Below are 27,443 nucleotides of genomic sequence, written 5' to 3'. Positions count from 1 at the left end.
AATAGCGCCGACAATTGATCGCGTGGATCAATCGATGAAGGTATTATCTTTGTTCAACACAGATACAAGATATCCCTTAGGGATGAGCATGGTAGGACAAGTTTTTATCTTCCAACTCTCCAAGTTGTTATTAAGCTTAACCAACTAGCTCAGGGGTATCCAACACAGATTCCTGGAGAAGAGGGTGGCTACAAGAAACCAACTTGATCACGAGCTCAACATAGCGATCAGGTGACAGCCTGGTGATACCTCCGAGAAGATATTCGGAAAATCATGAACCACCGATATGATATTAAGCTCGAGAACAATCTTGCTTTTCAGGGCAAGACGATATGATCAAGGAGCGAGGGATTATCACAGTCCTAACTCATTGGTCGATGAGTGCACCCGGAAATATGGACTAGGTAGCACGATCAATCTTAGGATGGTGATTTAATTACCAGCACACTAAGAATGAGAGTATTGTCCATTAACTACCAAGCAACGGAGTTGCTAGGAATATTGCTTTCACACATCACGATTCACTTGTCGGCATTCCGGTTATAATAACACGGAGCTGAGGAACGAACAATGATGGCAAGAAGTATTACTGCGTCAAGAATTTATAAGAGGTGGTGCAATTCCCATGACATTCCTGATATAAAGATGGTAATACCCCAAGGTAGAATAGAACAAAAACTAAATTGGCATTTGATCTGTGGAATACAACTACTTTGACCCAATCCTAGAAGTGGACGAGGTACTGGATTTTGTTTCTCCTAGTCATTCTGGAATAGAATGGCTTGACGGACCAGAAGAATTATAGGCATCGATGAACACAAATGCACACATACTCTTGGCTATCAACTGATAGAAGATGGTCGGAATAACAAATGAAGATGGACAGCTCAAGGGGACATATATCTTTCTGAGTTGTGGATGCATAGATTAGTATGTCGAATCAAGTTCAACAGGTTTCTTCCGGATAACCCATGCAGAGAGGTAGGATTGGCAGAGTCACAATATAGAATGGGGAACTCATCGAGAGCCCTCCTGTTGTGATCTTTTGATCCAACAAACTTCTGCCATAAGTGGTTCATAGTATTTGGAAGAAGGAAAATACCACGGACCTCGAGGACTAATGCAAAGGTTACTAATATCCTAAAGGAACTAGCAACACTACCAACATGAGGTAAGTAGGGTGAATCTCGGGTTCAAGAACCCATGAATAGAATATCTACTACTAAATGGCATCACGGGATGCTTTCAAGAATGGTGGCCAGAATCATCACACTGGGAACACAAAACATGGCTAGATTACTAGGTGACTCCCTAAAACACCTAGGGTCATAATAATAGCTCCAACATATATGTCGGGGTAGTAGAGTACCTCAACAGACCGTTAGTGTGCTTAATCTGGCCCAAAAGGACATCGGAAACGGGAAGAAGGGATTTGCAAATGCATCAGACAATTTAGAGACTTGGGATGACTCGGACAGCATAACGGTTGTAAATGCTCAAAATGATTTGAGACATCCTGCAAAATGGCGGCATAACCACTCAACAACACAAAATCAAGGTTCTGAGATCAACTGTCAACATATGGAAGTAGTAAGAACGGAACTGAAGCTTGAAACTATCAATTCTATAAATCTATGGATTAGTAGCACGTCATCCTGATAGATAGAAGAGAAGGCCTAATTCTTAATCCCCGTAGAAAAGAAGAGGTTGACTCAGATCAGAAGGGCATAGGGTGAAGGAGTAAAAAGAGCCTTACGTTCCCTTCCACAATCAATTCCCTTACATAACTAAAGCATTTCTAGACTCGACTTCGACCAATTTGGCTTGGTAATCCTACAGGCAGTCAGGCTCTGATACCAACGCTGTCAGGACCCCGATTCCAAGTCACATCGATCTAGCCGGTAACACCTCATATCACTTTGCGGCCTCACGCACGGTATTCCCATGAGTGTCGCCTTACCATGGCCCGGGACCGTTTGCGCCTTTTGGCTCACGTATATGATAGTGTCGCTAGCATCCATATGACAAAGAACCCGGGCCGACATGGCTAATCGTGAACCCAAAGCGGCACTAACCTATGGGGACAGACATACATGAATCACATCGAGCGTGTCGGTCAGCAGCATGTGAATCCGGGCTGTAGCACTGGGCTAACAGGACTCCGGGAACCCGGGCTGTAGCAGGCTAGGCAGGACTCCGGATGTCACCGCGTGACATTTCCCTGAAGAGACAGACAAAGGAACGAAGTGAAACACATGCCGACCAGTCAAGTGTCCTGAGCAGTAGTGCTGGGCTAGCAGGACTCCGGTGAACCGGGCTGTAGCGGACTACTATGGCTCATGGAAGCACTAGACTACATTTCCCCATAAGAGAGGCTGCCAAGGATAAACCACTAGATTGTCGGATCGCACACATACCAAGCATTTCAATCATACACACAATATGCTCGATATGTGTAAATACAACATGGCATCACAACATAACTCTACAACTCAAGTATTTATTCATTAGGCTCTGAGGAGCGAGATATTACAAACATGGGTCTCATGACCCAACAATCATAGCATACAAATCAAAACACATGCGGAAGCTTAACATGTCTGAGTACAGACATCTACAAATGGAAAAGGCTGAGAAGCCTGACTATCTACCAGATCCTGCCGAGGGCACAAGATCGTAGCTGAGGTATCAAGCTAAACGTCGAAGTCCACGCGAACTACTAGCGAGACTAAAGTCTCTCTGCAAAACATAAATTAAGCAAACGTGAGTACAAATGTACTCAGCAAGACTTACATCAGAACTAACTACATATGCATCGGTATCAACAAGGGGGTGGTGGAGTTTAACTGCAGCAAGCCAGCTTTGACTCAGTGGCTAACCTGAACTACGACTGCAAGCAACTCTTTTGAGGTGGCGCACATGAGTCCACATATTCACCATTCAATACACCACTATGGATCCGCTCCTGTCTCCCTACGGGAAGGCCATCCATAGCACTCACACTTATCTTGCGAGTTTTAGAGTATCCACTTTCACTTGTCTATGAACTGTTATAGGCAACCCAGGAGTCCATTACCGCGGACACGTCTATTCGAATAGATGATGATAACCCTGCAGGGGTGTACTTCTTCACACACGCTCTCACCACTTACCGTCGTTTACACGACATGTACTCGGCAACCTTCAAGCGGAAGCCCAATGAGGGTGTCGTCCACGGCCTACCTAAACACTCAAGTCTCTAGTCCAGGTTTATCGCCTATCCAGGTTCCATCCGCAGGGAGTCCGGCCGAGGTTTCCACGTATGCCCCGGACGATGTGTACAGGGTTCCGAGACACCAAACGGGCGCCCGGCATGCCCGGCCATGGTGTATCTACCGCATCATAGCCCACCCCTAGGGTCAGCGCTACGCAAGGCCGCCAACACATATCCTATAAACACCAGAAACTAGTTGCAACTCCTAGACAGAGGACAAGGGTGATCAAGAAGCCGAGAGGGTCCATTGGTTTCGGGCCCAATGCGTGGTAGTAACTATTTCATGGATCACAAACACAGAACTCAGATCCTAAGGACGGCTTCAATGAGACAACCCACCATGTACTCCTACATGGCCTCTCACTGCTACCTTTACCAAATCGTGTTCACACACTTAGCTCTCAACAGTAGGACATGTTTACACACCTCCGATTCATCCCCGATGAATCAGACCTGACACAACTCTATGCAATAGCAGGCATAACAAAACAAGCATGAATGAGTAGGCACATCAGGGCTCAAACAACTCCTACTCATACTAGTGGGTTTCATCTATTTACTGTGGCAATGACAGGTCATGCAGAGGATAAGGGGCTCAACTACCGCAGCAAGTAACTGTTGAATCGTTGTTGTCCTAATGCAGTAAAAGAGAGCAGGAGCAAGAGAGTGGGATTGTACCGGAATGAACAAAGGGGTTTTGCTTGCCTGGCACTTCTGAAGATATCATTGGGTCTTCATCAGTGTCAACGATCACAGCGTCGGAGCAGCGTCTACCGAGAGGGGACAATTACCGGCAAACAAGGAAGAACACAATCAATGCGATGCAACAATATGATGCATGATCATGACATGGCAATATGCTGTTGATTGAGCTAAGCAACTAGTTATGATTTAAATGAAGTTGGTTTGAATACAAGATTCAAATTCCAACCCCATATATGATTATTTAAATGCCCTTTATTTGTTTTGTCCAAAACAGAGGACAAACATTGTTCAAACATGCATGAAAATGGTACAGATGGATTCCTTGAATTTTTCTGATAATTTTTCATATGTAATTTATTTCATTTGGAGTTACGGTTGAATTTCTATGATTTTTAGAAGTTTAGGCAATTTTCTGGAATTTCCTGAATAGAAATAAATCCAGAAATTACATTATTGCGTCAGCATTACGTCATGCTGACCTCAGCAGGTCAACAGGGCTGCCCTGGGTCAAACCTGACCAGTGGGGTCCACTAGTCAGTGAACCAGTGCTAGTTAGGGTCGCTGACGTGTGGGCCCAGTCAACTACCTCGTCAGCAAAGTCAACCTAACATGTGGGCCCGGTGGGTTAGTCTAAGTTAAACAGGGAATAAATTCCGGGGCTAATTAGCGCGTGGGGCCCATCCGTCAGTGGCACAGTGATCAGCTAATGGCATCATTAGTGTTAACTAAGTGTGCCACGTTGGCTCGCCGGAGTTTCACCGGCGACGACCAAAAACGCGGTGGAGACGCACCGGGGTGGCTCGGGTTTCGCCTACCGTGCACCGTTCGGTGCACCCTTTGGCCCTACGGAGAGCTGGCGCGATGGCGCGTCGGATGGTGGTGGTCTCCGGACCTGGGGTGGCCGGAGTCGACGGCGGCGAGCTCGGTTGCGGCCGCCGGAGTTCGGGCGCCGATGAAAACGACAACACCATGCACGGGAGGATCAACGGGTAGCACCTACGCGTTCTGCAGGCTGTCACAAAGCCAACGGGCATATGAACGGGGCCGATTGGCCACCGGATCCTCGTCGGCGATGAGTTCATGCGGTGGCGTGCTTCGGGCGTCATGGAAAACGGCGCTACAGCGAGCGCTAGGCCGTGGGGTTAGGGGGAAACGACGGTGCAGCTCATAGTGATCACGATGATGGGTTCGGCTTGCTCGGGGATGTCCTGTGGCCGGCGAATCGACGACGGCGGTGGTCGTCTCCCGAGGATGAGGACGACGGCGATGGCGAGGCTGAGGGGCTCCCGGGCTTGTTTTGTTCTTCTCGTCGACGTGCAGAGCCGCGACAGAGCCTAGGGATACGGTGGGGAGGTCAGGCGAGCTCGATGGGCGCGTTGGCAGTGACGGCTACGCTCGGCAGTTGCGCGTAAGAGAAACGGAGGAGGGGGATGAGCGAGGGAGAGTGCGAGGGGGTTCCAGGGGCGTGCGTGGCGGCGTTGGAGATGTCCAGGCGATGAGGCGGAAGCGACAGGAAGCAGGAGGTGGCCGGGCGCGTGCCGGCGTGCCTCGGCCACGCGCGCTGTCTACTGGCGCGTGGAGGAAGACGACAGGGGAGGGCCAGGTGGGCTGGGCCGGCCACTTGGGCCGCTAGGTGGCTGCACAGGTGAGTTGGCCCAGGTAAGCTCTCTCTCTTCTATGTTTTCTAAATTGTTTCAGTTTTCTATTTTTCTGCAATTGTTCTGGGTTTAGCTTTAACACCAAACCATTTTATAAAATCCTGAAAATAAATATGTGACTAGAACTAAAATATCCTAAACCACATAAAATGTTCCAGAATTATTGGACATATATTAATTATATAAAGAATATATATCCGATGCAAATAGTTATTGAATTAATTCGAAGTCCCAAAATAAATGTTTCTGAGATACCAAAAACATTGATTTGAATTTTACTTCTTGCCAATATTTTCGGAGACTAAGAGGAACATTTTCTTGGATTTCTTTGAAGACATTTTAATGTTGATTAATTTTGAACTGGTTTCTGAGGGTTTCAACAAACCTCAATTCAACTTTCAAACAAATATAGACATGATGCATGGATGCTTATGATACTAATTGCAATCAAATTCTAGGGCTGTGACAGTTACCCCGGAGCACCGACCATACACCTATCCTTATCCACCTCCTCGCCCATCCAATCAGCGGGCCAACAACTTGGGTCCAGATCGAGTAGTGGATGGTGTCGCTGTCCGAAATTGTGGGCTATGCGGTCTACCCTCCAATTTATTTATCTTTTCCATGGTGCCGCTCGTAATGCCTTTTGAGGATAGAGGGTAGGGACCTATTTATAGACCACGTCCAGGTGTTTTATTGTTCCACCTGTTTCCAAAAAGATCCATACGACTCCTAAGCGATGTTATCAACCATGATAAAACATGTCAGTTTTTCGAGTCTAAATATACTAGCCCCTAGCACACATGTGTGAGTCATGTGTCATGATTAGATTGTATGTGTGAGATCAACTTCCAATCTTAATCATGTGGGTTAACAGCCTGCAGAGCCGATCCTATAAAACAAACCCAACTCTTCCACCATGTGATGTCCCGGGAAAATATGTACGTACATATAATATTCCAGAAGAGCTGACCCCTATTAATTGTTGGAAATATGCCCTAGAGGCAATAATAAAGTGGTTATTATTATATTTCCTTGTTCATGATAATTTTCTATTATTCATGCTATAATTGTATTAATCGGAAACCGTAATACATGTGTGAATACATAGATCACTACATGTCCCTAGTGAGCCTCTAGTTGACTAGCTCATTGATCAATAGATGGTTGTGGTTTCCTAACCATGTACATTGGATGTCGTTGATAACAGGATCATGTCATTAGAAGAATGATGTCATGGACAAGACCCAATCCTGAGCACAGCACAAGATGGTGTAGTTCATTTGCTAGAGCTTTTCTAATGTCAAGTATCATTTCCTTAGACCATGAGATTGTGCAACTCCCGGATACCGTAGGAGTGCTTTGGGTGTATCAAACTTCACAATGTAAGTGGGTGACTATAAAGGTGCACTATAGGTATCTCCGAAGGTGTCTGTTGGGTTGGCACGAATCGAGACTGGGATTTGTCACTCCATATGATGGAGAGGTATCTCTAGGCCCACTCGGTAATGCATCATCATAACGAGCTTAATGTGACTAAGGAGTTAGCCACGTGATCATGTGTTATGGAACGAGTAAAGAGACTTGCTGGTAAGGAGATTGAACTAGGTATGGGGATACCGATGATCGAATCTCGGGTAAGTAACATACCGATGGACAAAGGGAATTGTATACGGGATTGATTGAATCCCCGACATCGTGGTTCATCCGATGAGATCATCATGGAACATGTGGGAGCCAACATGGGTATCCAGATCCCGCTGTTGGTTATTGGCCGGAGAGATGTCTCGGTCATGTCTGCATGGAAATTTTATGTGGTTACCGAAAGTTGTTTGGAGTCCCGGATGAGATCCCGGAAGTCACTAGGAGTTCTGGAATGGTCTGGAGGTGAAGATTTATATATGGGAAGTCCAGTTTCAGTCGTCGGAATAGTTTCGGGAGTTATCGTTCGGTATTGTACCAGGACCACCGGATTGTGTCCGGGGGTCCACCGGGTGGGGCCACCTGCCCCGGAGGACTTAATGGGCTCAATATGGGAGGGAACCAGCCCCCTAGTGGGCTGGTGCGCCCCCCAAGGGCCCAAGGCACCTAGGGTTGGAAACCCTAGGGGGCGCCTCCCACCTTGCTTGGGGGGCAAGTTTCCCCTCCTGGCCGCCACCCCCCTCTAGATGCATCTAGGGGGGCCGCCCCCCCTCTCCCCTTCACCCTATAAATAGAGGGGGGTGGGAGGGCTGCCGCACCCCTTCCCTGGCGCAGCCCCTCCCTCCTCCAACACCTCCTCCTCCTCCGTAGTGCTTAGCGAAGCTCTGTCGGAGAACCACGAGCTCCACCACCACCACGTCGTCGTGCTGCCGGAGTGCTCCCTCAACTTCTCCTCTCCCCTTGCTGGATCAAGAAGGAGGAGACGTCCCCGGGCTATACGTGTGTTAAACATGGAGGCGCCGTCCATTCGGCGCTTGATCGGATCTTCCGCGGTTTGAATCACCGCGAGTATGATTCCATCAACCACGTTCTTGTAATGCTTCCACTTAGCGATCTTGAAGGGTATGAAGATGCACTCCCTTTCTCTCGTTGCTAGCATCTCCTAGATTGATCTTGGTGACACGTAGGAAAATTTTGAATTATTACTACGTTCCCCAACAGTGGCATCATGAGCTAGGCCTATGCGTAGATTCTATGCACGAGTAGAACACAAAGTAGTTGTGGGCGATGATTTGTTCAATTTGCTTACCATTACAAGTCTTACCTTGATTCAGTGGCATTGTGGGATGAAGCGGCCCAGACCGACCTTACACGTACGCTAACGTGAGACTGGTTCCACAGACTAACATGCACTTGATGCATAAGGTGGCTAGCGGGTATCTGTCTCTCCCACTTTAGTCAGATCGGATTCAATGAAGAGGGTCCTTATGAAGGGTAAATAGCAATTGGCATATCACCGTTGTGGCTTTTGCGTAGGTAAGAAACATTCTTGCTAGAAACCCATAGCATCCATGTAAAACATGCAACAACAATTAGAGGACGTCTAACTTGTTTTTGCAGGGTATCCTATGTGATGTGATATGGACAAAAGGATGTGATGAATGATATATGTGATGTATGAGATTGATCATGTTCTTGTAATAGGAATCACGACTTGCATGTCGATGAGTATGACAGCCGGCAGGAGCCATAGGAGTTGTCTTAATTTATTGTATGACCTGCGTGTCAATGAAAATGCCATGTAATTACTTTACTTTATTGCTAACCGTTAGCCATAGTAGTGGAAGAAATAGTTGGCGAGAGAACTTCATGAAGACACAATGATGGAGATCATGGTGTCATGCCGGTGACGAAGGTGGTCATGCCGCGCCTCGAAGATGGAGATCAAAGGCGCAAGATGATATTGGCCATATCATGTCACTTTATGATTTGCATGTGATGTTTGTCATGTTTACATCTTATTTTCTTAGAACGATGGTAGCATAAATAAGATTATCCCTCACTAAAATTTCAAGAAAAGTGTTCCCCCTAACTGTGCACCGTTGCGAAGGTTCGTTGTTTCGAAGCACCATGTGATGAACGGGTGTGATAGATTTTAACGTTCGCATACAACGGGTGTAAGCCAGATTTACACATGCGAAACACTTAGGTTGACTTGACGAGCCTAGCATGTACAAACATGGCCTTGGAACATGAGAGACCGAAAGGTCGAACATGAGTCGTATAGTAGATACGATCAACATGGAGATGTTCACCGTTGATGACTAGTCTGTCTCACGTGATGATCGGACACGGCCTAGTCGATTCGGATCATGTATCACTTAGATGACTAGAGGGATGTCTATCTGAGCGGGAGTTCATTAAATAATTTGATTAGATGAACTTAATTATCATGAACTTAGTCTAAAATATCTTTACAATATGTCTTGTAGATCAAATGGCCCACGCTAATGTTGCCCTCAACTTGAACGTGTTCCTAGCTAAAACCAAGCTGAAAGACGATGGTAGCAACTATACAGATTGGGTCCATAACTTGAGGATCATCCTCATAGCTGCCAAGAAAGCATATGTCCTTGAAGCACCGCTAGGTGACACACCCATTTGCCCAGCAACTCAAGATGTTATGAACGCCTGGCAGTCGCGTAGTGATGATTACTCCCTGGTTCAGTGCGGCATGCTTTACAGCTTAGAACCGGGGCTCCAAAAGCATTTTGAGCAGCACAGAGCATATGAGATGTTCCAAGAGCTGAAAATGGTTTTCCAGGCTCATGCCCGGGTCGAGAGATATGAAGTCTCCGACAAGTTCTACTATTGTAAGATGGAGGAAAACAGTTCTGTCAGCGAACATATACTCAAAATGTTTGGGTTGCACAACCGTTTGTCTCAGCTGGGAGTTAATCTTCCAGATGACTCGGTCATTAACAAGATCCTCTAGTCGCTTCCACCTAGCTACAAGAGCTTTGTGATGAACTGCAATATGCAGGGATGGAAAAGACCATTCCTGAGTTATATTCAATGCTGAAATCAGCGGAGGTGGAGATCAAAAAGGAACATCAAGTGTTGATGGTGAATAAGACCACTAGTTTCGAGAAAGGCAAGGGTAAGAAAAACTTCAAGAAGGACGGAAAGGGAGTTGCCGCACCTGGTAAGTCAGTTGCCAGGAAAAAGCCAAAGAATGGACCCAAGCCTGAGACTCAGGGCTTTTATTGCAAGGGAAATGGTCACTAGAAACGGAACTGCCCCAAGTACTTAGCGGATAAGAAGGCCAGCAATGCCAAAGGTATATGTGATATACATGTTATTGATGTGTACCTTACCAGCGCTCATAGTAGCTCCTGGGTATTTGATACCGGTTCGGTTGCTCATATTCGTAACTCAAAACAGGAGCTACGGAATAAGCGGAAACTGGCGAAGGACGAGGCGACGATGTGCGTCGGGAATGGTTCCAAGGTCGATGTGATCGTCGTCGGCATGCTACTTCTACATTTACCTACGGGTTTAGTATTAAACCTCAATAATTGTTATTTAGTGCTAGCTTTGAGCATGAACATTGTATCTGGATCTCGTTTAATGCGAGATGGCTACTCATTTAAATCCGAGAATAACAGTTGTTCTATTTATATGAGAGATATGTTTTATGGTCATGCCCCGCTGGTCAATGGTTTATTTTTATTGAATCTCAAACATGATGTTACACATATTCATAGTGTGAATGCCAAAAGATGTAAGGTTGATAATGATAGTCCCACATACTTGTGGCACTGCCGTCTTGGTCACATTGGTGTCAAACGCATGAAGAAACTCCATGCAGATGGACTTTTGGAGTATCTTGATTATGAATCATTTGACACATGCGAACCATGCCTCATGGGCAAAATGACCAAGACTCCATTCTCTGGAACAATGGAGCGAGCAACCAGCTTGTTGGAAATCGTACATACTGATGTGTGTGGTCCAATGAGCGTTGAGGCTCGCGGTGGCTATCGTTATGTTCTCACCCTCACTGACGACTTAAGTAGATATGGGTATGTCTATGATACGTCTCCAATGTATCTATAATTTTTGATTGCTCCATGCTATATTATCTTCTATTTTGGACATTATTGGGCTTTATTATTCACTTTTATATTATTTTTGGGACTAACCTACTAACCTGAGGCCCAGCCCAGAATTGTTGTTTTTTGCCTATTTCAGGGTTTCGAAGAAAAGGAATATCAAACGGAGTCCAAACGTAATGAAATCATCAGGAACATGATTTTTGGAATGAACAAGATCCAGGAGACTTGGACCCTCTGTCAAGCAACCAACAAGGAGGCCACGAGGTAGGGGGGCGCCTACCCCTCAGGCGCGCCCTCCACCCTCATGGGCCCCTTGTTGCTCCACCGACGTACTCCTTCCTCCTATATATACCTATGTACCCCCAAATGATCATATACGGAGCCAAAACCCTAATTCCACCGCCGTAACTTTCTGTATCCACGAGATCCCATCTTGGGGCCTGTTCTGGAGCTCTGCCAGAAGGGGCATCGATCATGGAGGGCTTCTACATCAACACCATAGCCTCTCCGATGAAGTGTGAGTAGTTTATCTCAGACCTTTGGGTCCATAGTTATTAGCTAGATGGCTTCTTCTCTCTTTTTGGATCTCAATACAAAGTTCTCCCCCTCTCTTGTGGAGATCTATTCGATGTAATCTTCTTTTGTGGTGTGTTTGTTGAGACCGATGAATTGTGGGTTTATGATCAAGTTTATCTATGAACAATATTTGAATCTTCTCTGAATTCTTCTATGTATGATTGGTTATCTTTGCTAGTCTCTTCGAATTATCAGTTTGGTTTGTCCTACTAGATTGATCTTTCTTGCAATGGGAGAAGTGTTTAGCTTTGGGTTCAATCTTGCGGTGTCCTTTCCCAGTGACAGTAGGGGCAGCAAGGCACGTATTGTATTGTTGCCATCGAGGATAACAAGATGGGGTTTTCATCATATTGCATGAGTTTATCCCTCTACATCATGTCATCTTGCTTAAGGCGTTACTCTGTTCTTATGAACTTAATACTCTAGATGCATGCTGGATAGCGGTCGATGTGTGGAGTAATAGTACTAGATGCAGGCATGAGTCGGTCTACTTGTCTCAGATGTGATGCCTATATACATGATCATACCTAGATATTCTCATAACTATGCTCAATTCTGTCAATTGCTCAACAGTAATTCGTTCACCCACCATAAAATACCTATGCTCTTGAGAGAAGCCACTAGTGAAACCTATGGCCCCCGGGTCTATCTTCATCATATTAAATCTTCCAATACTTAGTTATTTTCATTGCTTTTATTTTACTTTGCATCTGAATGTGCGTTATATCGACTAGAGGGGGGTGAATAGGCGATTTTTATGAATTCTTCACTAAGGAATTTGCAGGTGAGGAAATTCCTTAGCGAAGAACTACTAGCAGCGGAATAAGTACTCAAAAGTAAACATAATAGAACACAAGCATAGTCATCATAATGAAATGAAGACAAGCACATAGTACAAAAAGCGTAAACACATGATAACACAGGATGAAGACAAATAGACTGAAGAAATTGAACTGAGGAAATTGAGAAAGTCTTCAGTCAAAGTCTTCAAACACAGATACGAACAAGCACTCAAAACAGTTATGAGGAAATGAAAGAGTTGAGGAAATAGAACTAGTGAGCTTGGTGAAGACAATGATTTGGTAGACCAGTTCCAACTACTGTCTCAGTTGTACATCTGGTTGGAGCGACTAGGTATTTAAACCTGAGGGCACACAGTCCTCACCATATTCTCCTTGAGCTAAGCTCACACAGACCTCGCCCAATCACTCGTGGCCAGTGCGGATTGCCTACACAGTGAGGAACATGATAGCCCCAAGGAATTTGATACTCAAATTTCTCAGAGACCAGAAGAACTTCGTCTCTGTCACTACAGAATATGACTGAACTGTATGAGATTTCCAATGGCTTCACTCAAAGGGATTGGTGGGTGTAGGATTTTGAGTTGAGCATCACATAGAAATTTTTCCTTAGTATTTCCTCGACCCCCTTTAACAGTACGGTGTTTCCTATGACTCAAGAAAGAGAAAATGAAACTATGAAAACAAAAGTCTTCATGCTTCATGTTCCTCGAATGAATGCCAAGTCTTCAAAGGACACACCAATTTCTTCACTTACAAAGTCTTCAGAAATTCAAAGTCTTCAGTCAAAGAACTTCATTTTTAGGGGTCGACTTTTTCTGTAAATATCAAACTCCTCATAGACTTATAGACCTGTGTCCACTCAAAAACACATTAGTCCCTTAACCTATAAGTCTTCAATACACCAAAATCACTAAGGGGCACTAGATGCACTTACAATCTCCCCCTTTTTGGTGATTGATGACAATATAGGTTAAGTTTTCAACGGGGATAAACATATGAAGTGTAAATACTGATATTGAGGAATTTGATTGCAAGATATAGAAGAACTCCCCCTGAAGATGTGCATGATGAGGAATTTGCTTTTGAAGCATTGCACACTTGAAGAGTAGAATCATGGAGAGCTCCCCCTATATCTTGTAATTCATACACGCATTTGACATATCATAATGAGGAATTTGAAATGCATGATGAAATATGGTGACTGATGTAATTCAGCATGCATGCATTAACATATATGACGAATAAGCATGCAGAAAAACACATCAAATGTATCAGAGCACCATCGGGTTTAAGTTTACAACTCGATCCAATAAAGTTTCAGAAGAACGAGAGTTGTAACTTAGCAAAAACACGCCCATATAGACAGACCCGCTTGAAGACTAACTCAAAATTCTCCCCCTTTGTCATCGAATGACCAAAAGGATCGAAAATGAGAACTAACACCCCTGAAGAATATCAAGTTGATGAAGGAGCGCCAGCGTTGTTGGGGTCGCTTGTCATGGAAGGGCCTGCTGCAGTGTCGTCCAAGTCTTCGTACTCATCGGTATCGCGTGATGAAGAATATGAGCTGGACACCAAAGAAGGAACCTTGACCTTCTTGAATTTCTTCGGTGGAGGTGCAGACCAGTCAAAATCTTCCTTGAGACCCATTTTCTTGAGATCTTCTTCACCATACAGATGTGATAGAATGGCACTGGTGCGACCGAAGACTACATGGAGGTACTAATGGTTTTTCTTCACTGCATTGTGTGTAGCAGTCATGTTGTGAAGAAATGAACCAAACTGATGCTTAACCCATTTATGGTTTTGATCCACCTTCTGGTGAAGACTAAGCAGAAGCTCATGGTCAGTCATCACACGAGGAGTAGTGGCTTGAGGAGTAGACTTGGGTGCATTGGCAGCAGAGTCATGTGTGGCAGAGTCATCATTGGTGGAATAAGATGCAGCTTTGCAAAACTGACCATCCAATGGACGAATGCCTTCATCAATGATTGCAGGAGCCTTGCCCTTTTCATCAGTTGAAGTAAAAGCCTGCTTGAGGACTTCAATCGGGGGCAGATAGCTAAGGTGATTTTGAAAATCAGCCTTGTAGTTGAGTGAAGACCTTGTCCTGAGGAATCTCATAATCCAAGGTGCATAAGGTTTTAGCTCAAACAGAGAAAGTGCAGCATTTGCCAGAGTCCTCATGAAGAAATCGTGATAGTTGATAGGAATGCTATGAATGATGTTGAATAGCATATTCTTCATGATGCCAACTATTTCCTCATCAGATGAGTCGTGGCCTTTGATGGGACTCATTGTCCTCGTCAGAATGCGATAGACGGTTCTGGGCACATAGAGTAAATCCTTCACAAGGAATTTGGTCCTTGGGGCTTGACCGGGCTTCAAAGGCTTCATTAACACTTGCATGTAATGTGCTATGAGTTCTAGTTCATGATACAGGCAGCGAGCTCCTTCACTGGGTGGACTGATGGGCAGGGAGTGAAGCAATTCAGAGGTCGGTGCCTTATAGTGAGTATTTTCGGTCATCCAGTCCAAGACCCAGGTGTTGATATCTTCAGGATCACCTGTGATATGCAATGTAGCGTAGAACCGAAGAATAAGCTCTTCATTCCAATCAACAACGTCAGAGCAAAAGTTGAGGAGGCATGCATCATGAAAAATACTGAGCACAGGGGAGAAGCAAGGTAATGATTCCATGTCCACACGAGTAATATGCTCATGGTAGAAGATTTGTCTTTGTTCAAAAGCAGTGAAGAATAGAAGTTGGCCTGGCTTGCAGTCCAGAAATGCTTCCTCCTTAGACGAGCAGAGTCATAAGGATTGTAGTTACTGACGAACACGTGCTCACCGAAGAAATCATCAGCCTTGAATTTCTGCTTCTTTGAGAATGGATCCTTTGGCTTGGGGTGAGGAGTGTCAGTCAATTGCATCACAACCTCCGGGATCTCGATCTCAGGTTCCACAGGCTGAGGAATTTCAGGTGCTGCTTCAGTGGCAGCCTGAGACTTCAATTCTTCATTTACATGATCTTCAGCACTAGTGGATGGAATTTCTTCATGGACAGATGGTGTGGCATGTGGTTCATCAGATCCCATTTGTATAGTAGTTATTGGGGACTGAGGAATTTGTTGCAATGGTGTGAAGAGTGGAGAGTTGGGGTGCTGACTTTCCCAAAATTCATCACTTAGAACGGGTGTGGTACAGCCAATGTCCACATCTTCATCTCCCTTTTTTTCAACGCCGTCCTCTTCGGCAGTAAACCGAGGCATAGGCGAGGAGACAACTGGTGTTGAAGGGATTGTATCCACTTCAATTTCTTCATCCATCTGCTCTGACGAAGCAGCAGAGGGATTTTCTTCATCAGATTCACTTGGAATCACATATTCTTCATCAAAAGGAACAAGGTCCTTTGATGGCATGGTTGAGATAGGAACAACATCGATGGGGTTTGCAAACGAGCTAGTCAATGGCTTCATCTTCTTCCGAGCTGAAGAATCTGATGCAGTTGATGCCTTTCTTTTTCTTCACCGTTCCATGCTCTGCAGCCTTGGTCTTCTTCACATTTGATGCAGATGGAAGGATCCGAGTTGGTGTAGGCGTAGGAGCAGAGAAATTGAGTTGTATTTCTTCAGGCGCAACTGATGTAGTTGCTCTGACTTCTTCATTTACTTCAGGCGCACCACTAGTGGATGCCCTGGCAATTTCATCAGCGGATGGAATGCAGTCATCAGCCCTGGAACTCACATTTTCTTCAGCAACCTGATTGTCATCAGCGGTGCTGGCATTTTCTTCAGTTGACTGAGCAGATGCTTCAGCCTGAGGAATTTCCTGTTGCATTGGGGCTGCAACATTGGAAGTGAACTGTTTAGTTATCTTTACAAATCTGACTTTGGCTCCTAGCCAGTCAGCATAATAGCGATCAAATTCATCACTCAGTTTCTTGATTTTAGATTGAAGAGCAACAAGTTCTTTAGGTGAAAGCTTCGGAACGTTTTACTTCAGAAAGCGCTCTTTCTTGTACTGCGCTTTCTTCACCCTCCTTCCCTGTTCAAATTTCCATTTCTCTTCATCAATGAAGTGAGTCAGTACATGACTTTGACCAGGAGTGAGGTTCAGCTCAGGCAGAGGTGTGTTGGGGTCCTTGTGCCATAACTCAATGAAGGCTAGGATCAACTTCGGATCCAGCATTAATGGCACATTACTGCCTTTGGCTCTAGCGGCCCTGAGTTGCATGTCCCTGATGATTTCAGCAAGTTCTTCATCACCAGCCTCATCATCATCAGAGGGCACTTGGAAAGCAACTTGTTTCTTGTGAGGACTTGGTCGAGGACCTCGTCCAGCAGAGGTCTTCTTCTTCAGAAGAGTGGGAGCAGCTGAGGAACTTGGAGCAGCTGAGGAACTTGCAGAGGCTCCCGAGGCAGTAGATATGCCTGTGGTCCTTTGGCACATGGCGAGATGCACAGGTGCTGAGGATTTGGTTGGAGCAGCCGAAGACTTTGGCGGAGGAGCTGAGGATTTTGTAGAAGCAGGAGCAGCATGAGGAATTGGCCGTGATGGCTTTGAGGAATCTGGCCGTGAGGGCATAGCTGAGGAACTTGGCCGTGAGGGCATTGCTGGTGAAGCACTGGGCTTGTGAGCAGGCTTCTTTGGCATGGCCTTCTTCGGCTTTACAGAGGCCTCAACAGTAGTAGCGGCAGTAGAGTCTTTGTTGAATTTCCTCACTGCATCTTTTGCTTGTTTGGACAACTTGGCCTGGCGCTTGGCCCATTCATCAGGATAATCCTCACCATGCTTGAGGCTGGTGGGATCAGCTATTTGACCATGTGCCAACGGAGGTCTTGGGCGTGGAGGATTTAGTGCAAATTTCTTCATATATTTGGGAGTGACATATCTGTACTCCCTCCACTCTCTTGCCCATCTCCTCTCAATCTTTTGAATGTGCACCTTGCGCTGATTTTTATCTTCCTCAGGGGGTGTGCAGTACCCAGCATAGATGTCCTCAGGTATTTCAAAAGAAGTGTTGACCTCAGGCCTCTTTCCTCCTTTCTGTGGCTTCTTACCATCAGCAATTTTCTTCAGTTGAGGAATTTGAACAATTGAATTCTCTGAAGAGGTATGCAACTTTTCTTCGAGGAACGCTGCAAATGAGTTAAGTTGATGAGAACCTAGTGATTCAGCAGCTGACATGAGTACCTGTGAACAGAGTATAGTTGCGAGGAATTTGGAGATGTCATATGCGTTCTCAGAAGGTTTTTTTATAAAGAATGAGTTTGAGGAATTTGACCAGATGATTCTTGAAGAATTTCACTAAGCGTTCTTTGTCTTAGGTTCTAGAGATGTATAGATCGAAAATCCACACATTTGAGGAATCTTGAAGAAAAACATAGCTTAGAGAAATGAATCAAGAACATATGACATGTGAGGTGTTTTAGTGTGTGAAGATATGAAGAAAAACACCTTTTAGGATTTTGTAGAAATCATTTGAATCAAAGAGGGCAGTAAAAGTAACTTTTAATTACCCTGGATGAAGAACACGACGAACTGGTATGTGGAGATGTAAAGTTTGTTAGTGCAGATCTTCCACGCCCTAATTTGGCGGAGGAAGACAGCTACGGCGGCGGCGGAGTGAAGATTTCCGTGGCTGGCGCGAGTACGACGGCAATGAGGTCGAGGCAGCGAAGTTTTTCCTCACCGGCGACGATGATGTAGCGGCGGCGCTAGCGTTTGAGAAGCTCGAGCTAGAGAGAGGTCGAGTGGAGTAAAGGAAGTGAGGAAGGGGAAGGGGGTATTTATAGCCACGGTGAAAAACTGTTCGCCCAAAGAATTTGGACGAACGTGCCCCTGACCCTTCTTATTCGCTTGACATGTGTCACCCACATACTGAGAAGTGGAGATCGTGTGCGATCAAGGGTGAATAGAAAAGTATATCATGGGATGTGGAACGGTTTGAGCGGCAAAGTCAAAACTTTAGATAAGATAGGTTTTAAAGTTCCGTTCGCAATTTCTTCAGCTGAGAAGGGCACAGTGAAGATTTTGAACGAGTTTCAAATAGAACGCACATGAAGAATTTGTGAACGGATTGGGTTGAGTATAGCATAGAGGGGGAAGGGTTCGATCACATTCACTTAGCAGAAAAACCAACTTGAAGAAATAGCCATAAATAAATGTTGTAGAGGACATAAACTCGTATATATATATATAGCCAATGAAGAAAAACGATGGAAACAGTGAAGACAATGCAAAGTTGAAGAATTTGAACAACTGAGGAATTTCAACACAAAAAAACTCAAATTGAGGATTTTCAACTTTTGGTGGTGGCGTGACCCACCGTATAAGAATGATGATTTCAGACACCGCGTACAATTGTCGTAGGGTTCTGAGAATCAAATTCTTTGTTAATTTCTTCACACTTAGAGTGTTATTCTTCATTGATTGAAGAAAAACGTTTCTTCATGTGTTGCACATCTAAGTCATCAATTTTGCATAAGTCTTAGGATGAGTGTCCTTTTCAAAGAATATTCTAAGATATTTAGCTCACACCGTAACTTGCTAAATCTCTTCTCATCCAAGGGCTTTGTGAAGATATCGGCTAGCTGTTCTTCAGTATTCACATGCTCAATAGAAATGTCGCCCTTCAACACATGATCACGAAGAAAATGATGACGAATCTGAATGTGCTTTGTCTTCGAGTGCTGAACTGGGTTGTGAGCAATCTTGATGGCACTCTCATTGTCACAGAAGAGAGGCACATTCTTCATGTTGACGCTGTAGTCCTTGAGAGTTTGCTTCATCCATAGCAATTGAGCACATCAAGAACCAGCGGCAATGTACTCAGCTTCAGCAGTAGATAGTGATACGCAGTTCTGTTTCTTCGAGGACCAACAGACCAAAGATCGTCCGAGGAAATGACATGTACCAGATGTTGACTCGCGGTCCACATGATCACCAACATAGTCAGAGTCAGAATATCCAATGAGATCAAAAGCCGAGCCCTTGGGGTACCATAATCCAAGTGTTGGTGTGTGAGCTAGATATCGAAGAATATGCTTCACAGCCTTATGGTGTGATTCCTTCGGTGTAGCTTGAAATCAGGCACACATGCAAACACTAAGCATAATATCTGGCCTAGATGCACATAAGTACAATAAAGAACCAATCCTGGAGCGGTATACCTTATGATCGAAGTCGATACCATTTTCATTAGTGCACAGATGGCCATTTGTGGGCATAGGAATTTTGACGCCTTTGCAATCTTGCATGCCGAATTTCCTCAGTACATCCTTGAGGTATTTCTCCTGAGATATGAATATGCCATTGCGTTGTTGACGAATTTGAAGACCTAAGAAGAATTTCAATTCTCCCATCATAGACATTTGATATTCTTCACTCATCATATAGGCAAATTCATCACACGCCCATGGGGCCTGCTTGAGGCCATAGAGGGCCTTATTGAGTCTGAAGACTTTGTTAGAATGCTTTGTATCTTCAAAACCTGGGGGTTGAGCAACATATACTTCTTCCTCAAGCTTACCATTGAGGAATGTACTTTTCACATCCATTTGATATAGAGTGATATCATGATGGTTAGCATAAGCAAGTAATGTGCGAATAGCCTCAAGTCTAGCAACAGGTGCAAAAGTTTCATCAAAATCAATTCCTTCAACATGTGTGTAGCCTTGAGCTACAAGTCGTGCCTTATTCCTTACCACAGGCCATTTTTGTCTTGCTTGTTGCGATAGATCCATTTTGTTCCAATGATATTGTGCTTGCGAGGATCTGGACGTTTGACCAGTTCCCAGACATTGTTGAGCTCAAACTGATGTAATTCTTCTTGCATGGCCTGAATCCACTCAGGCTCCAGAAATGCTTCATCTACCTTAGTGGGCTCTATGATAGAGACAAAAGCATAGTGCCCACAAAAGTTAGATAAATGTGAAGCTTTTGAGCGTGTGAGAGGACCTGACGCTTTAATGTCATTGATGATCTTTTCAACTTGCACTTCTTTTGCAACGCGGGGATGAGCTGGTTGTCGTTGAGGAATTTGATCAGCATTTTCTTCAGCACCATTTTCTTCAGGTGCATTAGCTCGACATTCTTCATGTTTTGGAATGAATTCTTCAGCAGATTCTTCAGTAGGAATGACATACTCAGTAGCCTTGAACTTGATAGTTTCCCCAGGTGCTGGTTCATCTATCACAGAAGGTAGGTGCTCTCTTTGCGAGCCATTAGTTTCATCGAATCGCACATCTACAGTTTCAACAACCTTGTGGAGAACGTTGTTGAAAACTCTGTAGGTGTGCGAGTCCTATCCGTAACCAAGCATAAAACCTTCATGTGCTTTCGGTGCAAATTTTGAGTTGTGATGAGGATCTCTAATCCAACATTTAGCACCGGAGACTTTGAAATAACTTACATTGGGTTTCTTAGCAGTGAGGAGTTCATAGGCAGTCTTCTTGAAGAATTTGTGAAGATATACTCTGTTGATGATGTGGCACGCAGTATCAATTGCCTCAATCCAGAAATGACGAGGCGTTTTGTATTCATCAAGCATAGTGCGAGCCATCTCAGCAAGAGTCCTGTTTCTTGCGCTCCACAACGACATTCTGCTGAGGAGTATAAGGAGCAGATAACTCATGAGTAATACCAAGTTCATCAAGATAGTCATCAAGACCATAATTCTTGAACTCAGTTCCATTGTCACTTCTGATGTGCTTGATCTTCACACCACAGTTGGTTGAAGCCCTTGAGGAAAATCGTTTGAAGACTTCCTGCACTTCATGTTTGTAAGTAACAATGTGTACCCATGTGTATCGAGAGTAATCATCAACAATAACAAAGCCATATTGAGATGCATCATTTGAGACTGCAGAATAATGGTTAGGACAGAAGAGATCCATGTGAAGCAATTCAAATGGACGAGTGGTGGTCATGATAGTCTTCGCTGGATGCTTAGCCTTTGTCATCTTCCCAGCTTCACATGCTCCGCATAAGTGATCCTTGAGGAATTTGACATTCTCGATGTCAATGACATGCTTCTTCTTCGCAAGCGTGTGCAAATTCCTCATGCCTGCATGACGCCAGAGCCAGCCTTCTGAAGCTTTTGCAAGTAGACACACGGCTGGTTGCGGTCCCGTAGAGAAATCAACAATATACAGGTCTCCTCTCCTAAATCCTTCGAAGACTTTGGAATTGTCAGCTTCCATAACCACAACACAATGGTACTTGCCAAAGATAACTACCATATCAAGATCGCAAAGCATTGAGACAGACATGAGATTGTATCCTAAGGACTCGACAAGCATGACTTTGTCCATGTGTCGATCCTTTGTGATCGCAACCTTACCTAGACCCAATACCTGACTTTTGCCTTTGTCAGCGAAGATGATATGCTTCAGATGTGATGGTGATAAGGGAGCATCCATCAATAGATTCTTGTCACCAGTCATGTGATTTGTACATCCACTATCGAGGACCCACTCAGTGGCTTTGGGTTGATCATCCTGTAGATGAATTAGTGCAACTTACGAACTCATATACTTCATCAGTGAAGAATATGACATCAATTCATCAGATCAATTTCATCAAGCAAGAGAACAGATAAAGCAGTATGAGAACGTGAGAAATGAAAGTTCATTTCTTCATGATTAGCCTGCGTCCTTTCAGGCACATTCAGGTCTCTAGCAAATTCTTCAGACAATTACGTACGTCTGGAGGCCTGACCCTGCAGAAGAGATTAGTTCTTTTTCTTCACCACCCACATCTGAAGGGGTGGCAAAGAGTTCATCACTCTGCGAGCTCCATACGAGAAAGGTGGCATAGAAGCCAGTCCATTTCGTTTCACATAAGAGGGGTTAGGATAAGCATATGAATAAGCAGAGAAATTCTTCGAGGACTTATGAACATAATAATTAGAAGAATAATGCTCATATTCATAGCCCTTAGCTCTTCCCTGTGAAACAGAGTTGTTAGCACGATGATATTCATATGAGGACTTTGATCCTTTTGAGGAATTTGGACCATATGAAGAATTTGATCTGGGGTTCCTATTCTTCACAGGTGGTGTCCTGAGGACATTCACCTAAAGACTTTCAAGGCACCTTTTGGGAACCCAGATTTTCTTCATAGGAGGACCGTTCCTGCAGTTAGTGCCAATATATCTAGCAAATATTTCACCATGCTGACTTTTGAATAGTTTATAGTTGGAGTCAAATGACTCATCATCAGAACGAGGAGATTCACATGCAAAGCCAGATAAGTTAGATGGATCAACTGGAGGTCCCTTTGAAGCAACCCATGAGGTTTTGGGGTACTTCTCAGGCTTCCAATATGTACCATCAGCATTGAGTTTCCTCTCAAAGGAAATACCCTCTTTCCTAGGGTTCCTGTTGAGGATCTGCTTTTTAAACACATCACAAAGAGTCTGATGCCCTTTGAGGCTTTTGTACATGCCTGTCATGTACAATTCCTTCAGCCCTGCATCTTCAGTGATACTAGCAATGTCCTCAGATGAGGAATTAGTGATAGCAGAGGCAGGTGAAGAATTTGAAACATTAGCAGCATTTGAACATTCAGGTGAAGAATTAGCAGATTCACGTTCAATGCACTTCAAGCATGGAGGAACAAATTCTTCCTGAGAAGCGCTGATTTGTTGAGCAAGTAATGAATCACGCTCCTTCTGAAGATCTTCATAACTCACTCTTAGCTTTTCAAGATCTTGCTTTCTTTGAAGAAATTCATATGAAAGCTTCTCATGATCAGATAAGAGAGTGTTATGATGACCTTGAAGGGTGTCAAACTTAGACTGAAGCCTCTGAAGACTCTCAGCCAAAGCTTTGGACTGATCCATTTCTTCTCCCAACATATCATCACTCTTATTTAGCATGTATTGAACTTTTTCCAAAGCTCTTTGTTGTTTAGTGGCAAGGGAAGCAAGTTTGACATAGCTGGGTCCAAATTCATCACCAAATTCATCATCACTGGATTCAGATAGATAGCATTCAGTTACCTTAGCATCTTTTGCCATAAGGCATGATGCAGAAGATGATGATTCTGATTCGAATGTCATCGCTTTGAGAGATTCCTTGAAGTCCTCAAACCAAGGATCATGACGGGTTCGATGACCTTCAAAGACCTCAGAGAGACAGTCCCAGATAAGCTTCGCATGATCGAGATGCATGATATTCCTGAACTGATTTTGAGACAGACAGGAGCAGATGACATCCTTCGCCGTGAGGTTGAGAAGAGTGTACTTGCGAATGTCATCAGCTTTCACCATCTTGCACATATTGGTCAGACCAATCTCAGTGAAGGTCAACAGCTTGTTGTTCATCGCCATGAGGCGCTTCTTCATCATGGCCTTCCACTTGGGATACTCGTGACCGTTAAAGATGGGGCATGACACAGTCTTCATTCGTGTGGTCGACATAACTAAAACTCCAGGCGGTTAAACCAAAATTACACAGAACAAGGGAGTACCTTGCTCTGATACCAATTGAAAGTGCGTTATATCGACTAGAGGGGGGTGAATAGGTGATTTTTATGAATTCTTCACTAAGGAATTTGCAGGTGAGGAAATTCCTTAGCGAAGAACTACTAGCAGCGGAATAAGTACTCAAAAGTAAACATAATAGAACACAAGCATAGCCATCATGATGAAATGAAGACAAGCACAGAGTACAAAAAGCGTAAACACAGGATAACACAGGATGAAGACAAACAGACTAAAGAAATTGAACTAAGGAAATTGAGAAAGTCTTCAGTCAAAGTCTTCAAACATAGATACGAACAAGCACTCGACACAGTTATGAGGAAATGAAAGAGTTGAGGAAATAGAACCAGCGAGCTTGGTGAAGACAATGATTTGGTAGACCAGTTCCAACTGATGTCTCAGTTGTACATCTGGTTGGAATGGCTAGGTATTTAAACCTGAGGACACACAGTCCCGGACACACAGTCCTCACCATATTCTCCTTGAGCTAAGGTCACACAGACCTCGCCCAATCACTCATGGTAAGTCTTCAGGTGACTTCCGAACCTTCACAAACTTGGTCACTCGGTGATCCACAATTCCTCTTGGATGCTTTAGACCTTGATGCCTAACCGTCTGGAAGAAGCACAGTCTTCAAAGGTAACAAGCATTGGATCCATGCAGGATCAATCTCTTCAGTGATGCTCAATCTCTTGGGGTTTGTAGGTGTTTGGGTTTGGGTTTTCCTCACTTGATGATTTTCGCTCAAAGTCCTCGGAGGATGGGATGCTCTTAAATGACAAGTGTCAGTTTCTCTCGGAGCAGCTAACCAGCTAGTGGTTGTAGGGGGCGGCTATTTATAGCCTAGGGAGCAGCCCGACATGATAAGACATAAATGCCCTTCAATGATATGACCGTTAGGTGGGTAGATATTTTGGGACAGCTGGCGCAAGCACAACAACGGTCGGAAATTTGAGTATCAAATTCCTCAGGGCTATCATGTTCCTCACTGTGTAGGCAATCCGCACTGGCGAATTCCTAACTCCTCAGTCAGAACAAATTCCTCAGAGACCAGAAGAACTTCGTCTCTGTCACTGAAGAATATGACTGAACTGTATGAGATTTCCAATGGCTTCACTCGAAGGGATTGGTAGGTGTAGGATTTTGAGTTGAGCATCACATGGAAATTTTCCTTAGTATTTCCTCGACCCCCTTTAACAGTACGGTGTTTCCTATGACTCAAGAAAGAGAAAATGAAACTACGAAAACAAAAGTCTTCATGCTTCATGTTCCTCGAATGAATACCAAGTCTTCAGGATTGCACCAATTTCTTCACTTTCAAAGTCTTCAAAAGTCTTCAGAAATTCAAAGTCTTCAGTCGAAGAACTTCATTTTTAGGGGTCAAATTTTTCTGTAAATATCAAACTCCTCATAGACTTATAGACATGTGTACACTCAAAAACACATTAGTCCCTTAACCTATAAGTCTTCAATACACCAAAATCACTAAGGGGCACTAGATGCACTTACAGCATCTTTATCATAAAAATACCAAAAATATTACCTTATCATATCTATCATATCTCACTCTCGTAACTAACCATGTAGGGATTGACAACCCCTTATCGCGTTGGTTGCGAGGATTCATTTGTTTTGTGTAGGTGCAAGGGACTCGTGCGTAGCCTCCTACTGGATTGATACCTTGGTTCTCAAAAACTGAGGGAAATACTTATGCTACTTTGCTGCACCACCCTTTCCTCTTCAAGGGAAAACCAACGCAAGTGCTCAAGAGGTAGCAAGAAGGATTTCTGGCACCGTTCCCGGGGAGGTCTACGCAAAAGTCAGCATACCAAGTACCCATCACAAACCCTTATCTCCCGCATTACATTATTTGCCATTTGCCTCTTGTTTTCCTCTCCCCCACTTCACCCTTGCCGTTTTATTCATCCTCTCTCTCTCTCTCTATCCTCTCTCTCTTTCTCTATTTGCCTCTTTTTGCCCGTTTCTTGTTTGCTTGTGTGTTGGATTGCTTGCTTGTCACGATGGCTCAAGATAACACTAAATTGTGTGACTTTACCAATACCAACAACAATGATTTTATTAGCACTCCGATTGCTCCTCTTACCGATGCTGAATCTTGTGAAATTAATGCTGCCTTGCTGAATCTTGTCATGAAAGATCTGTTTTCCGGCCTTCCCAGTGAAGATGCCGCTACCCATCTAAATAGCTTTGTTGATTTGTGTGATATGCAAAAGAAGGAAGATGTGGAAAATGATATTGTTAAATTTAAGCTATTTCCTTTTTCGCTTAGAGATCATGCTAAAGCTTGGTTTTCGTCTTTGCCTAAAAATAGTATTGATTCTTGGAATAAGTGCAAAGATGCTTTTATCTCTAAGTATTTCCCTCCCGCTAAGATCATCTCTCTTAGAAAAGATATTATGAATTTTAAGCAACTTGACCATGAACATGTTGCACAAGCTTGGGAGAGTATGAAATTAATGATACGTAATTGCCCAACACATGGTTTAAATTTGTGGATGATTATACAAAAAAATTATGCCGGATTGAATTTTGCTTCTAGAAATCCTTTAGATTTGGCCGCGGGAGGCACTTTTATGGAAATCACTTTAGGAGAAGCTACTAAACTCCTATATAATATTATGGTTAATTATTCTCAATGGCACACTAAAAGATCTACTAATGAGAAAGTGCATGCGATAGAAGAAATTAATGTTTTGAGTGGAAAGATGGATGAACTTATGAAATTATTTTCTAATAAAAGTGTTTATTCGGATCCTAATGATATGCCATTGTCTACTTTGATTGAGAATAATAATGAATCTATGGATGTGAGTTTTGTTGGTAGGAATAATTTTGGTAACAACGCATATAGAGGAAACTTTAATCCTAATCCTTATCCTAGTAATTCCTCTAATAATTATGATAATTTCTACAACAATTCTTATGGAAATTATAATAAGATGCCCTCTGATTTTGAATCTAATATTAAAGAATTTATTACTTCGCAAAAGAATTTCAATGCTTTGATTGAAGAAAATTTGCTTAAGATTGATGAGTTGGCTAGCAACGTTGATAGAATTTCTCTTGATGTTGATTCTTTGAAACTTAGATCTATTCCTCCTAAGCATGATATCAATGAGTCTCTCAAAGTCATGAGAATTTCCATTGATGAGTGCAAAGAAAGAACCGCTAGGGTGCGTGCTAAGAAAGATTCCTTTATAAGAGCATGTTCTTCTAGTTTCCATGATAATAAAGATGAAGATCTAAAAGTTATTGATGTGTCCCCTATTAAATCTTTGTTTTGCAATATGAATCTTGATAATGGTGGGACTGAATATGATCCACCTTTACCTAGAAGGCGTTCCAAAAATTCGGAGTTCTTAGATCTTGATGCTAAATTTGATAAAAGTGGGATTG

The sequence above is a fragment of the Triticum aestivum genome, chromosome 5A (assembly GCF_018294505.1).
Source record: "Triticum aestivum cultivar Chinese Spring chromosome 5A, IWGSC CS RefSeq v2.1, whole genome shotgun sequence".
Lineage (NCBI taxonomy): Eukaryota > Viridiplantae > Streptophyta > Magnoliopsida > Poales > Poaceae > Triticum > Triticum aestivum.
Note: the sequence above shows the minus strand (reverse complement) of the source record.